This window comes from Ovis aries, chromosome 3 (genome assembly GCF_016772045.2).
Source record: "Ovis aries strain OAR_USU_Benz2616 breed Rambouillet chromosome 3, ARS-UI_Ramb_v3.0, whole genome shotgun sequence".
Classification (NCBI taxonomy): Eukaryota; Metazoa; Chordata; class Mammalia; order Artiodactyla; family Bovidae; genus Ovis; species Ovis aries.
In genome coordinates this window covers 152747769-152764278 of record NC_056056.1, presented here as the reverse complement: position 1 = coordinate 152764278, position 16510 = coordinate 152747769, and the positions used below count along the sequence as shown (strand labels likewise).

The window sequence follows — 16510 nt, the reverse complement described above, 5'->3', positions numbered from 1 at the left end:
GGTCATAACTTTCCTTCCAAGGAGTAAGCGTCTTTTAATTTCATGGCTGCAATCACCATCTGCAGTGATTTCGGAGCCCCCCAAAATAAAGTCTGACACTGTTTCCACTGTTTCCCCATCTATTTCCCAAGAAGTAATGGTTACCCTATAGTTAAAATATATTATTGAGATAACAAGTACAGTTTGACTTGCTAGCCTAAAACAAACAGGCAAAAAAACCAGCAAGTTATTTTTACCAGCGAAACAGGTTTATTAAAAAATAGTAGTTTTAGAATTGTAACTGGAGACATGCAACTATGGTGAACCACAAGCAAGTCTAGGCAAAACTACTAAAGAGAGGAGAATTTTTTTATAAAGGAGAAGAATAAGTTGCGAGGGGCTATGATAAATAAAACGTCCATTGCAGGAAACTGGAAGTTTGAAGTATAATGGCTTTTCATTGGCTGAGTTGTGGTAGTGTCTCATTGGCTGAGCTGTTGCCAGGTGAGGAGAAATTTTTTTTCTTCCTCCAGCTTGGTCCTCCAGAACGTGCCAAGTATGTTTCCTCCTGTTGGGATCTGTATTAATGTTGAGTGATCCCCCTTCTAGCCTCTCAACTCCATTTTAGTGAAGTTTCCTTTTATTAATTTTCACAGATTAAGGGGCTTTGGGAATTAACCCAACTGATTGTTGGTAAGCAAATAGCTCAACTGATGTGAATATTGTGAAGGCAAATTGAAGAGTAGAATCTTTTAAGCAGTAAGTGTCATAAGCATCAGTCAGCATGTTTCACAGACAGAATAGAGAGCATCATGTACCATTTAACCTGGTTAAATGGAAGTCAGTTTTTTTTTTTTAAGCTTCTATTTTATAATACATAGTGTGAAAAAGATTTAAGTACAAAATGTTGTGGAGGCCCAAAGAAGGGAGCTACTAAGTACCTATGATTCTAGATCTTTTCAACCCCTTATAAAATCCCAGAAAAAAAAACCCAACAACTTTTAACAATTTTATTTCAATATCTTCACTAATTCGAATACCAGTGAATTATTCTAACACAAAAAGTTAATCTGGATTTATATATTTTTTCTTAAATTGGGGGGGGCACTGTGTGCTATATAGTTTTGAAAGATCAATAATTAATACATCAATTGTTGTTTTAAGTTATCTGATGTCCTGTGTAGTGAAGAGTTAGAATTCCCAATAAAGATTTTTCATCTTGGCAGAAAGGGCAAATTCTGTGCTCAAACCACACAGGTCTCATCAATGTTTTATCTTCTGGAGTATTCAGGTACCTCTTCTCCCTTATCTGTCTCTGGCACTGATTGAGTCTCTTCACCTCAGTCTTCCCTCCTGGATCCCATTTTTATTGGTCTCTCCTTTATCAGAAGTCCTAGAGCCCCGTACCATTTAATGACAGCCTTCTTGGATCATTCACTGCCCATCCCATGTGTTTATGCCTTTTCTTTTTACAGCTGACTGCAGGTCTCTTGGCAGAGGATCAAATCTCCCAAGTCTTTTTTTCTGTTCATAGCACCTTTACATCACAGGTACAAATAATTGCTTGTTGAGTGGAATGGAAACAACCAGCAGGCTGCTAAAAGAAGACTGCAGGTATATTTCATAAAGTGACTAGACTTCTCTGAGGAATTATCAAATATTTATTTGGTAGCAAATGCTGTGAAGGATAGGTCAGAAGCACAGGTAACAACTGGCATGTGATGGGGGGGCCGGGGGTGAGGGCCAGTCTTGTAAGACTGAACACTTGACCTGTGGAATCCATTATGTTCTCTCACAGTAGATGATGTTAGAACTGAAATGAGTTCTGAGACACTCAGTTGGTGTGTGAAAATTGCTTGGTGTCGTGTGGGAGACCCCCACTTCCACCCTACACATGCTCGATTGATAGCAGAACTTAATCTCTCTTTCCCATCTGGTCATCTAGCTCAGATTCTTTGTAATTTTACCTCCTCTGAGGTTAAGTCCATTATTCCTCCCACTCCAACACACCCAAGCACGCATCATGCTTTCCTCTCTTTCCCTGTCCAAGAGACTCTCATCAGAAATGTTCGGAGACAGTATCATCTGCCTCTCACTCCTCTCTATTTTCTGGCTCATCGTTGTTGCAGGTTGGATATTGAAGCTGACACTGTGTGCAGGATGTTTATCAGGTGTGTATGTAAGAATTAAAGATTTTAAAATTTAAAAAATAAAAAACTAAAATTTAAAAAAAAAAAAAGGTGTGTCCTTTAGGGTTCCATACTTGTGACAAGGAGGGAGAGAGGTGGGATTTGACTCAAAAGTGAAGACAAGCTTCCTTGTAACCTTACAGCCTTGCCTTGTGCCGCGGGGAAACTCTGGATTTAACATGGCTGGTCAAAGGGGTCCTGCATTGAGACAAAAGGACCAGATCACTGTACTCCTGCCTTTATCCACCCTTCGAGGTAGACTGTCTCACAAAGGTTGTGACCTTGAGTAAAGTAGTTCGCTGCTGCTGGGCAATTCCTGACGGAGCTGACAGCTGAAGGCTCTCAACTCATAGCACTTCCAGCTGCAGGAGCCACAAGTCCTGCCTTGGAGGGAGATCCAAGGCATATCCCAGTTCCATCACAATGGTTAACAGTTAAATGCTAAGTCCTTAGGAACTTCTCTTTCTCAAAGGTCTTTTTTTTTTTTTTTTTTTTTGGAGTATAGTTGACTTCTAACATTGTGCTCATTTCAGGTGTACAGCAAAATGATTGAGTTATACATATATTCATTCTTTTTCAGATTCTTTTCTCATATAGGTTATTACAGAATATTGAGCAGAGTTCTCTGTGCTGTACAGTAAGTCCTTGTTGGTTCAATTCAGTTCAGTCACTCAGTTGTGTCTGACTCTGCGATCCTATAGATTGCAGCACGCCAGGCTTCCTTGTCCATCACCAGCTTCTGGAGCTGTTCAAACTCATGTCCATCGAGTCGGTGATGCCATCCAACCATCTTATGCTCTGTTGTCCCTTTCTCCTCCTATTCTAAGTCTTTCCCATTGGTTATCTGTCTTATATATAATAGTGTGTGTATGTTAATTCCAAGCGCATAGCCCTCCTTCCCACAGTTCCCTTTTGCTAAGCATAAGTTTGTTTTCGATATCTGTAAGTCTGTTTCTGTTTTGTAAATAAGTTCATTGTATCATTTATTTAAATTAAATTTCACATATCAAAGGTCTTTTTTTAGTTAAAAAAAGAAAAATTAAGCATTTGTAAATCCTTTTTCTTTATATCCATGCCATAAATTTTTTTTTTTTTTATCAAGGCAGTATGAACATCTCTTCATGACTGGAAGAAAGATCCATATAAGGATGTGCTTAAAAAGGCAAAACTTTACTAGAGATCTTTTCTAGTCAAAATAATTTAATTTGAATCCAAATTTCTTTTATTTTGTTTATTTGCTAGTTTGCTATTCCTAAGGCCCTGCTTTGGCTTAATTTTATTCTAAACTATGAGAGAGTCCAGTGTTTTGTAAATTTGTCCTGCAATCTATGACGGAGCTGAGAGTCATGTTAAAAGGGTCTCTATCTTAGATAAAAATCCAATCTCCCCAAATAAGAACTTCAGATCTTCTATTTGAGAGTCACCTAACCCCAGTGCCAGATCTGACCTGATTTGTGAGCAGACTCAATGTAGGTTTCAATTCCAGATGTCCTGTTCAGTAGCAAAAAGAAGATATCATCCAGTTGAATTACATTTTAATATTTTCTATTCATACTGAATACTTTGGGTTTAATAGCAGAGCATAAAAGTCCAACTCAGCTGAAATATGAACTACCATTTGTTATTATCAATACTGTGTATCATCATTACCGGCCTCATATTTCAAGAGGACAGCTGGTACTTGCAAGGTCAATGGCAATTTTATATAAAAACCCCAAATGAAAGGACTACAGAGATCAAAGATTTGAGACAATCATACACAGAAAATCTGCCATATGCTAACTCATCCATTCCAAAAATTGGGTTTTTATTTTTGGTATCTATGATAGAGAGATCAGAGGGAATTGAAAAGCAGGATTTATTAAAAAGCTATCAATAAAAGACTGTACTCTCCAACATAAGTCGAACATTCCATAAGAAAAGTTGCTAGGGAGAAATATACCCAGATAATTGTTGCTACTGAATGTCCCACTCCCTGTTGGTAAATGCATTTTGAGAAAACTTGATGCTAATATAGAATGATTCAATTATACAGCAGGATAGTAATGGTCTCACAGACTGATGAAAACAAATCAAAATCAGCTCAGTGGTACCAAGGAATAGATGTAGGCATGCTGTGGTTGGCTTTCAATGACCTTGGTGTATCCACATTAATGGAAGAGGGATACCAGACTTTCAAAGCTTTTTGATTTTTCAGAACTAAACAGCAATCAAAGTTATCATAGCCGTGACTGAAAAATCTCACTTTTTCTTGCTTTAGGGGAATAATGGAGTTATTATGAGAAATTATCCAAATCCAAGATATTCAGCCCAAATGATGCCAGCATGTATTTCAGAGATCTCAATTCTGTGCTTGAATGGAGTCAAACGACACAGGCATTTGGCGGCGGCAGGAGGAGACACAGGATGCTCCCAATTATTTCAGCTTTCCATGTGGCTCACCCCACACATTTACCTACATTTTGAAGTCATCAGTTGAAGCTGTTTAGAGAACATTGTGGAAGGGAAAGAGTGACTAGGCTAGAAAAATGGAGAACATTGCCAGGACCTAGGAAAACAATGTAATAAGTGAAGGTTTATTTCAAGCCCCTATAATTTCTCTACTGGACCTTTTCTTGCCGTGATAATATTTGATCCCTCCTTTCAGGCTTCATGAGTATTTGTGCTCATTCTTTGGACCTCCCCTCCATTTTCTTATCAAACTCTATGTTCTGGTTTACTAGGAACTTGGAAAGACACGCATATGCAAATGTGTGTTTTCTGGATGAAAAATGTCTGTTTTACGGATGTTTTATTTTACTCAAAACATTAAATAAAAGGGATGAAAATTGAGTTATTTCCAACTTATGTCAGAGATTCAGCAGTCCCAACACAGCTGAGTCTGCTCCAGATTACAGCTACTTTATTATTGAGATTATGATCACCTTGAAGTGAAGTGAAGTGAAAGTCACTAAGTCATGTCCGACTCTTTGCGACCCATAGACTATACAATCTATGGAATTATCCAGGCCAGAATACTGGAGTGGGTAGCTGTTCCCTTCTCCAGGGGATCTTCCCCCACATAATCACACCTAGGATATGGGAGTGCATGATAGAAGGTGACAGTCAAGTGTTCTCCTACTTATTATGCATTAATGGGCACAAAGGCTCAGTTACTGCAGGTAACTCCTTCCACCCTGACATTTTTTCCCTGCAGCTCCTTTTGACACCCTCATTTCAAATTATCTTAAATTATACTCAGATGCCCTGTTTCAGCATCCAGTTCAACCCCAGTCCCATCATGTATATCACACATTCCCAACAACGGGATAAACATTTACTGATTCTCCAGGAACTGTAAGATACATTGCATGATCATTGTTTGCTACAGCCCACCTATTCATGCCCCTCCACTGCTGATGGCAACACCAGAAATCAGCTCTTCCTTGTTTCTCTCCATGCATTCTCATGGAAAATAGTCTATAACGGGCAATTTGAAATTAAACGTAAATTCAATACAGAGTTACCTCTCTAACACATCTTTGCATTTTTAAAAAACTATTTTATATTGGAGAATAGCCAAAAACAATGTTGTGATCATTTCAGGTGCATGGTAAAGTGGTCCAGCCATTCACATGCGTGTATTCATTCTTCCCAAAACTCCTCTCCCATCCAGGCTGCCTTATGACATTAAGCAGAGTTCCCTGTGTTATACAGTACGCCCTTGTTGATTATGCATTTAAAATATAGCAGCGTATACATGTCAATCACAAACTTCCTAACTATCCCTTTTCTCTACCCTTCCCTCCTGCGAGTCTATTTCTTTTTACAATGGAATATCATCCAGACATTAAGAAGAATCAATGCCATTAGCAGCAACATGATGGGCCTAGAGCTTGTCATACTGAGTAAAGTAAGTCAGAGAGAGAAATATCGTATGACATCCTTTATAGGTGAAATCTAAAAAGAAAGAATACAAATGAACTTAAATATTTATAAAACATCTTTGCATTTTAAAAGTAAAAGCTTTGTTTCTTTTTATGGAGTTGCATATACCCACAAGCCGAAGAGTGAAGTAGGTATGTCTATGCACAGGGAAGTGTGTGGAGGGGAAAACAGGGTGCAGATGGATGACTTTCCTAAGCCTATGTAAGTCTTGGGGTTGGCCCAACTTACCCCAGACTCAGAACAGGCACCTGTGAATGAGTTACAATGCACTTGTGTATTTATTGACAACAAAAAAATGATGCCTTTTGCTGTTTTTCTCATTGGCAGTAATCACTGTTTAACATACTACATATATTTTATCTATTCACCTACTTTATTTTCCCTGTCCCTACTGGAACATATTACCATTGCCTAGACTAGTGCCTTATATATGTCAGATGCTTAATTTAAACTTTTGAATAAATTATTTATATGAATACTACATTTTAATATATACTTTTATCAGCTATATGTGTTATAATTTTTTTCCTACTGTGTGCTCATCTTTTCACTGTTTCTATGGTGGTTGTGGTTAATAAAAGTTCTTAATTTTAATATGCAGTTAATTCTTGGACAATGTGGGTTTGAACTGTATGGGTCCACTAACACAGAGATGTTTTTCAATAAATATGTACTATGCGACTTCCTTGGCAGTCCAGTGGTTAAGACTCTGTACTTCCACTGCAGGAGATGCAGGTTCTACCCCTGCATGTAAGATCCTACATGCCACATGGCATGGCCAACAAGGAAAAAATGTACTGCAGTACTACATGATCTCTGTTTGCTTGAATGCTTCCTCCTTAGATGGAGGAAATCTAGGTATAGAGAGATGACTATAAAATTATATGTGAATTTTTTACTGCATGGGGAGTTGGTATCCCTAAACTCTTAGCTGTTCAAAGGTCAACAGTGTTGCATTTAATTATTTTCCTTTAGAATTATTAATAATTGTATATAGTTAGATGATTCCTTCCCTATTTCAAATCTATGAAGATATTCTATGTTAACATTTTGGGGTTTTCCTGGTGGCTCAGTGGATAAAGAATCCTCTTGCAATGCAGGAGACACAGGAGACATGGGTTCAGTCCCTGGATTGGGAAGATCCCCTGGAGGAGGGCATGGCAACCCACTCCAATATGCTTGCCTAAAGAATCCCACGGACAGAAGAGCCTGGCGGGCTACAGTCCATGGGGTCACAGAGTTGGACACAACTGAAGCAACCGAGCAGCAGCAACATGTTGACATTTTAAAGCATTATTGGGTTTCTCCTTCAACTATAGGTCTTTAATTTTGCATATGATGTGAAGTAAAGGATTAATTTTCTTAGCAATTGTTAGCTTCATGATTGAATATTGCAATATTCTCAGTGATTGGCAGTGCTTCTTACTGTATATCAAGCATACATATATACTTGCAGCTATTTAAAAATTTTTTATTATAGTGTATTTATAATGGGATAATTTCTGCTGTACAGCAAAGTGATTTAGTTATACATAATATATTATTTTTTATATTCTTTTCTATTATATTTTATCATAGGATATTAGATATAGTTCCTGGTGCTATACAGCAGGACCTTGCTGTTTATCCATCCTATATATAATCGTTATCATCTTTTATATATTTGTAGCTATTTTTATACTTACAGCTTTTTTGGGGCTCTATTTGTCCGATTGGTCTAAGTATCTTTCCCACCCTTTTACATTAAGTATTGCTATCTGATAGAGTAAGTCCTCCTACTTAATTTTTCTTTTTCAAGAGGTCATGATACTTTTAGCTCTTTGTATTTTCATATAAATATAATCATAGTTTATATTAATACAGCCTCCCCCCTCCCCCACTGCCACAGACATCTACTGAGATTTTACTAGAATTACATTGAATCTATAAATCAATTAAGGGAGGTTTGAAATCTTAATAATATTGAGTCCTTTCAGGAAATGGATTCAAATTGCGTTTTCAAACAGGTAGATAATGAATAGAAGAGATGGGAGGATAAATGAATGGGATGGACATATAAACAAATGGATGAATTAACAGATATATGAGTTCTTTGCTAAAGTTACTTAATATCCAATGTAACTGACCATAAACGAGTCACTTTATTAGTTCCCTAAATAATAGATGAGATGATTGCCAGTACCATTCCAATCCTAAGTTGATTCTCTGGTAAGATGATATGGCCTTAGGTTTTATACTTCAAGTCTGGGGCCTTGATGGTAAAGACCTTCATTACCACATGGGATAGAAGCAGTGATAGTGAGCATCTCTGTGACTCACTTAAGATCTACTATCTTAAACTCTTTATCATTTTCATCACAATTTGTAATGTAATAATATTTTTTCAGAAAATCAATTGTGGCTCTGTTGATTCTTTCTCCTGTATGTTTATTTTCATTATTACAAATTTTTGCTCTTTATTCTACTTCTGTTTTCTTTTTCCTTTGGGTTTATTTTGGTCTTTTTAAAAATCTCTTTCAGAGAAGACAATGGCAACCCACTCCAGTACTCTTGCCAGGAAAATCCCATGGATGGAGGAGCTTGTTAGGCTGCAGTCCATGGGGTCGCGAAGAGTTGGACATGACTGAGCGACTTCCCTTTCACTTTCATGCACTGGAGAAGGAAATGGCAACCCACTCCAGTGTTCTTGCCTGGAGAATCCCAGGGACAGGGGAGCCTGGTGGGCTGCCGTCTATGGGGTCGCACAGAGTCAGACATGACTGAAGCGACTTAGCTGCAGCAGCAGCAAAATCTCTTTAGATGTGTGCTTAGCTCATTATCAGCCTGTTTCCTAATATTTGCATAGTTGAAAAGTGATTTGAAAGTGTTAGTCACTCAGTCATGTCTGACTCTTTGTGACCCCATGGACTGTAGGCCACCAGACTCCTCTGTCCATAAAATTCTCCAGGCAAGAATACTGGAGCAGGTAGCCATTTCCTTCTCCAGGGGATCTTCCTGACCCAGGGATCCAGCCCTGGTCTCCTGCATTGTAGGCAGATTCTTTACCATCTGAGCCACCAGGGAAGCCCAATATTGGCATATAAGAATGTAAATTTTCTTCTTGCTTTGGCTATATCCCACAATTTTTGATACATGGTATGTTTATTATCATTTAGTTAACTATTTTCTAATTGCCATTATGATTTTCTTTACATAATATGGTTGTTTTAGAAACATATTTTAAAAATTTCCAAACATATGAGGATTTTCTCATTCTCTTTTTCACTTTCATTTCTAGCTAAATTGCAGTGTGGTCAAAAGATTTCAATTATTTAAATTTTGATGGGTCAGTAGTTAATTTCATAAACTTTCCTGTGCCCTTCAAAAGAATATATATTCAGCAGATGTTGGTGCTGCTTTTGATATATGTCTACTAGGTCAAATGAATTAATTATACTGATCTTTTTTCTGTTTTTCTAATAAACTCTTGCCTCTATGTTGAACAGTTAACTAAAAGAAGTGTGTCTTAAAGTTCCTATTGTAATCATGAATTCATTAATTTTCTCTTATAGGTATATAGATTTTTGATTCATGAGTTTTACCACATTATATATTTCATACAAATTTGAAAAAACAGTATTTCTGGTATATTGTCATCTGATTCTCTGGTAATGCTTACTTGTTTTGAAATCCATTCTTGGTAATATTGTAACACCAGATTTTGTGGGAGGGAAGGAATTGTAGCTTTATATGTCATATACTATAGTTTGTATTTATATATGTAGTTTACATATGGTATATATTTTAAATCATTCTATTTTTAACCTTTCTTTACCATTGTATTTCAAACATATCCCTATATATAGGGACAAAATACAAGGTATTTTTTCAGGACCATCTTTGCCCTTTATTTTGAGCATTTACTAATAATTTTATCTAGTTTAGTTTTTTTATATATTTTGTTATTTAAAAACTTTGTTCTGTGTATTTATTTTTCTTTCTGTATTGCCTTATTTGGACTTGCTTCCCCCCCAATAAGCTGTGATATTGTTTACTTTATTTCTATTCATTTAGTTGATACTTTAGATTTGCAACATGCATACTTTAACCTATAAATATGTAAAGCCAATAAATTACTCTTGTTATTGACTTAAATACTTAAACTCTATTTAACCCCATCTGATTTTTTAAAATGTATTTTAATGCCATCATTAAGCACATTATTACTGTTGCTTATAATGTTTAAGGGACACTTAGTTTTACGTCCTATTTAACATGTTCTTTGTTCTTCAATTCTTGCCCCTCAAAACTTTTCTCAGGAATTATTTCCTGCCTGCCTGACGTATTCCTTGAGAATTTTCTTTGGAGAGGGTCAAATGGTCACACACTCTTTGAGTGTTTGTTGAAATTTGAAACTGAAAATTTCTTTATTTTCCCTTTATTCTTAAAAGAGCATTTTGCTGTGTGTAAAATCTGTTGACATTCTTTTCCCCAATACATTCAGTAGATCATTTTCCTCTTTTCCAGGTTTCAGTATTTCTTGAGAAGTCTGTCAATATAACTGATGCTGTTTTGTTGGTATGAGGGTAATTCCACTTAGAATTCTTTTGGTCTGTTTTAAGATTTATTTTGCTTGGTTTTCTGCAATTTTACTCTAGTGTGTTCAGATGTGAATTTCTTCTTATTTATCCTGACTTCTAGAAGGGATTGATTGGTGACTTCCACCTCTAGAAAGATTTCTGCCCATAATCTATCGAGATACGTCCCTGTCTCACTCACTCCTCTAGAGCTCCACCTAAATATACATTAAAACTTCTCCATTTATTTTTCATGACTCTTAATCTTTCTTCCATATTTTTCATCTTTTGCTCTATCTGTTCAGTCTTTTGGATAACTCCTTCTGACCCATCTTCCTGTTCACCGATTCTCTCCTCTGAGTCTGATTTGCTGTTAAAAATACTCACTTTTATTGCAGAGCACAGGACTCCAGGGTACACGGGCTTCAGTAGTTGTGGCACACAGGCTTAGCTGCCTCGCAGCAGGTGGAATCTTTCTGGATCAGGGATCAAACCCATGTCCCCGGCATTGGTAAGCAGATTCTTAACTGAGCTCTGCAACAAGAGAAGCCACCACAGTTGAGACACCCGTGCACTGCAACTAGAGAAAGTCTGTGCACAGCAACGAAGATCCAGCATAGCCAAAAGTAAATACATTAATTAAATGAATTTTTAAAAACAGTAAAAAGAATCTAGATCACTTTTCACAATTATTTATTTCTTACAGATATTTTCAAGTTTATTTTTCATTTCTTTACATGGGGTAGACACAGTTGTTTGATAGTCTCTTATGATTTATCTCAACACTGAGTGTATCACTATTTGGGATCCAAGTTTTACAAGCTATGGATAAGTTCTTGGCCCTCACCTACTTCCCTGTGCCATCCAGGCCATGCAAGCTACAGCTCATTTTCTTCTGCTTAGGCAAATGTCCTCAAGACAAAAAGGGACTTTGTCCTTGACTTACCATTCTAAGTTGTTTCTCATACTAAAGTTTTAATTTAGTAATAATTCATGTCTTTTCCATGCTCTTCAGGTTTATTAAAGAGGTTTATTTTTAAGAGGTTTATTTTTTAAAACCTTATCCATCATTTTCAGTTGTTTTCAACCGGAGAGTTCAACAGAGCGCTACATATCATCACAGCACTTGTGCATATACACACACACCAGGCTTATTGAGAATTTGCAATTCAATAGGACACAAATGAGTGTGTGGTTGCTTGTGAAGTCTAGGCTAGATTCTATACCTTTCCACTCACTTTCAGTTTCTAGAAAAATCTTATTTCTGAGTTTAAGATGTAATGCTTAATTCTTAAGTCAAAGCGTGGCCTCTCCCCTTCTCCCTGCTTGCTTCCTGTAGGGAGTGGAAGTCTTGGGAACATGGTTAGAGTCTAAGACATCTCCCTCCCCTTCCTTTCCCAGGCACTAATTCTTCCAGTGTTGGTGATCCAGACGAAAGAGTGTGCAGAACCCTCCTCACATATGTACTCAGTTCAGTTCAGTTCAGTCGCTCAGTCATGTCCTACTCTTTGCAACCCCATGAATCGCAGCACACCAGGCCTCCCTGTCCGTCACAACTCCAGGAGTCTACTCAAACTCATGTCCATTGAGTCGGTGATGCCATCCAGCCATCTTATCCTCTGTTGTCGCCTTCTCCTCCTGCCCTCAATCCCTCCCAGCATCAGAGTCTTTTCCAATGAGTCAACTCTTCACATGAAGTGGCCAAAGAACTGGAGTTTCAGCTTCAGCATCAGTCCTTCCAATGAACACCCAAGACTGATCTCCTTTAGGATGGACTGGTTGAATCTCCTTGCAGTCCAAGGGACTCTCAAGAGTCTTCTCCAACACCACAGTTCAAAAACATCAATTCTTCAAAAGCACTCAGCTTTCTTCACAGTCCAACTCTCACATCCATACATGACCACTGGAAAAACCATAGCCTTGACTAGACGGACCTTTGTTGACAAAGTAATGTCTCTGCTTTTCAATATGCTATGTAGGTTGGTCATAACTTTCCTTCCAAGGAGTAAGCATCTTTTAATTTCATGGCTGCAAGCACCATCTGCAGTGATTTTGGAGCCCCCAAAGATAAAGTCTGACACTGTTCCCCCATCTATTTGCCATGAATTGATGGGACCAGATGCCATGATCTTCGTTTTCTGAATGTTGAGCTTTAAGCCAACTTTTTCACTCTCCTCTTTCAATTTCATCAAGAGGCTTTTAAGTTCCTCTTCACTTTCTTCCATAAGGGTGGTGTCATCTGCATTTCTGAGGTTATTGATATTTCTCTCGGCAATCTTATTCTAGTTTGTGCTTCTTCCAGCCCAGTGTTTCTCATGATGTACTCTGCATATACGTTTGTTAACCAGCCCCTATTTTTGGTCTGGCTCAGTCTGGTTTGATCTGATATTGGCGATCACAGCTGTAGTGGTGAGGTCCTCACAGGCTGGGAGTGTGATTTTCTTGGGGTGAAGACTGCCTCCACCTGGACACTTTCCACGGCTCAAGAGCTTCCTCCACAGACCAGGAGTGTCTCCTCTTGGTTCACCTGCTATATGTATTCCTAATACCTTCTCAACATTGAATACCTCACTACTTGACCTGCCAAATACACATCTGGGGCAGCCTTAAGGTTATTGTCTCATAATTCCCATACTTCTTTTTGTGCAGTTAGGATCATTACCTGGAGGAGGAAATGGCAAACCACCCCAGTATTCTTGCCTAGAGAATTCCATGGACAGAGGAACCTGGCAGGCTACAGTCGATGGGGTTGCAAAGAGTTGGACACGACTGAGCTACTAACACACACACACACACACACACACACACACACACACACACACACAGGATCATTACCAGGGTCTCTGTGCCCTCTAAGTCACCTTGGAAAATAAGGTGTCAGACCACTCTCCTTTCTAAGTACTTTACACTCAAGCACTACTAATAGGGCCTTCCAAAGAGGTTCTCCTACTTCCAGAGCTCTCCAAATTAAGTGCATCTCCAAACCTCAAGGGACATATGGCAAGCAAACCTCTTTCCTCATGGATGGAAAGATCTGCTAAAATCACACTGCCATATTCTTAGGTTCTGAGCACCAAATGCCTTCCCAAGAACCCCCTCACCATCTTCTGCTCCCAGACAGGATGCACACACAAGGGCCTGACCCTGAGCTGACATCCAGCCAAAGAGTGAGGTGCTGGTGCCCACCTTATAAGCACCTCTAATATTTAAGGGTGATTATTTTTGAGTTCCCCTCACTGGCCTTCAGGAGGAGAAAACAGCCTTCTCATCTCCAGGAGGCAGAGGATGAAGGATCCTGCTGGCTTTCCTCCTCATCATCTGTAAAATGTGTGGGTGGTATTAGGTATGCTACTGGTACTTCCCAGCAAGGATGCAGGAGGAAGGCTGGCCCCAGAGGCTGAAGTGTAAAGTACTGATCGCTGCTCATCCTCAAATGACTTTATTCTCAATTGTGTAAGAACAGGAAGAATCTATCTCATCACCTTGTTAAAAGGACACATATTCTTAATGGGTCTTCCCCTAGACTTCTACCATTGCCCTTCCCTTCTATGCTGGTAGGCTCTTGGATGATTTTTAAACATTTTGTCTTTCTTTTTTTCTCCATCCACATTTTCTAATCCCCTAAAGACTACATATTCACTGTATAATATAAATACATTTCTCTGCATGTTCTACTGTATTAGCTAAGAGTTGCTGTGCCATGCTTAGTCATTCGGTCATGTCTGACTCTTTGAAACCCTATAGACTAGAGCCCACCGTGCTCCTCTGTCCATGGGGATTCTCCAGGCAAGAGTAGGTTGCCATGCCCTCCTCCAGGGGGTCTTCCCAACCCAGGGGTTGAACCCACATCTCCCACACTGCAGGCAGATTCTTTACCGTCTGAGCCACCAGGGAATCCCAAGAATACTGGAGTGGGTAGCCTATCCCTTTCCAGGGGATCTTCCTGGTCCAGGAATCGAACTGGGGTCTCTCTATTGCAGGCGGATTCTTGACCAGCTGAGCTACCAGGGAAACCCAACTGTTGCTAGAGCCCCTTAAAAATATTCATTGAATTTTTACTAATGACATTTTAGTTCACATGCAACTTGCTTTAATTCTCAGACATGGAAATGAAGTCCTTACCTTTTGACTCTTTTTTTCATACACTTGAATTTCAAACTCTACCACCACATTTTGTTTTGACTTTTCAATTCATACTTTTAATAAAAGTAATTTCTGTTTCAAAGCTGTAAAGGAAATGAAAAAGTGAAAATTAAATGTTATGCTTAATCTCTGACTTAGCATTAAAACACCTCCTCCAAACAAGAGATAGGTGGAAATGATAATTGTTCTGTGCCAGACATTCTAAGAGAAAATTTTAAATATGCCCATGTAGGTTACTCCTCAAATGAGAAACTCAGCCTTTGCCTCTCCCAGGTAGGAAGAAACTCACTGGCATTCAACTGAAGTACTTTTTTGATTGGATTAAATAATTTTTTTCCCAAGTTCCAGAGAACTTGGAAATGGTTCTTGACCAGTCTGGTATTTTTCCATCTGTCTCTGGCTAAGTGTTCTTTTCAATTGCACTTATTTGTCCTAGTACATCCAGTTCATTGGGTAGGCAATTTGAATTTTTAGATGAAAGTTCTTGATTAAACATAATTTGAATGTTTTTCACTCTGGTATCATGACCTAAACACAGCAAAGAGTTTTCAATTTCATTAAGCATGTATTTATCAAGCATCATCTCTGTGCCAAGTTCTGTGCTGGAGACTATGTGAGACTAGGGGATGGGAGGAACAACCCAAGTTATGTGGAATCTGAAGCAACAAAAATGATATACTTGTGTGTCTCCTGTACATTAATCTCCTTTGGACATGACTTAAAGAATGTGGTCTCCTCTCTCAAGGGAGTAACAGTTTACTGCAGAAGATAAGGATTTCACATTTTAAACAACTAAAAGGCAAGGTAAGAAGGACCTTATTCAATGTGAATAGTCTGCTGTGGTTAACTGATAGAGGAGTTCAGGTGTGGAAGGATCTGTGAGCAGCATTCATGGAGCATGGTTACCATGAGCTGGAAACCAGATGAGCTTAAAGAATGAATGGGCATTGAGTAGACAGTTGGGCAGGGACTTTCTGTGTGTGAGAAGCAATAGGGGAAAATGAACAGGTAGAGAAAGAATGAGTCCACAGCCTGATTAGAACAGAGAGGGCAATAAATATAATTAAGTACTGTATCCACAAATGCCAAAAAAAAAAAAAAAGGGCAGTTGACCAGTTGATAAGTAGAAGTGGAGAGTTTGTGATTATTATGTGTATGTGAAGTAATAATATTTTAAAATATTCATCAGTCTGACATGTAGAACAAAAAAACCACCCTAAAATGACTGTTTTAATTAAAGTTCATGTACCAAACATTATTTATTCCAAAATTAAGTCTTTTATGCATGATATGCAGGTCAGGAAGCAACAGTTAGAACTGGACATGGAACAACAGACTGGTTCCAAATAGGAAAAGGAGTACGTCAAGGCTGTATATTGTCACCCTGCTTATTTAACTTATATGCAGAATACATCATGAGAAACACTGGGCTGGAAGAAGCACAAGCTGGAATCAAGATTGCTGGGAGAAATATCAATAACCTCAGAAATGCAGATGACACCACCCTTATGGAAGAAAGTGAAGAGGAACTCAAAAGCCTCTTGATGAAAGTGAAAGAGGAGAGTGAAAACGTTGGCTTAAAGCTCAACATTCAGAAAACTAAGATCATGGCATCTGGTCCCATCCCTTCATGGAAAATAGATGGGGAAACAGTGGAAATGGTGTCAGACTTTATTTTTGGGGGCTCCAAAATCACTGCAGACAGTGACTGCAGCC

The 16510-nt window shown here is 38.4% G+C and overlaps 1 long non-coding RNA gene across 3 annotated transcripts in view; it reads right to left on the bottom strand.

The window, feature by feature from the left end:
* Positions 1 to 226: 226 nt before the first annotated feature.
* The window catches only part of LOC132659450 (uncharacterized), an 87604-nt gene continuing 71320 nt past the window's right edge, over positions 227 to 16510 (bottom strand). For 2 of the 3 annotated variants that reach the window (XR_009599938.1, XR_009599939.1), the window contains one exon: positions 227 to 14877. This is a non-coding gene — a long non-coding RNA (uncharacterized LOC132659450). The remainder of the gene's footprint in view (positions 14878 to 16510) is intronic. The other variant, XR_009599940.1, reaches the window with a different exon arrangement.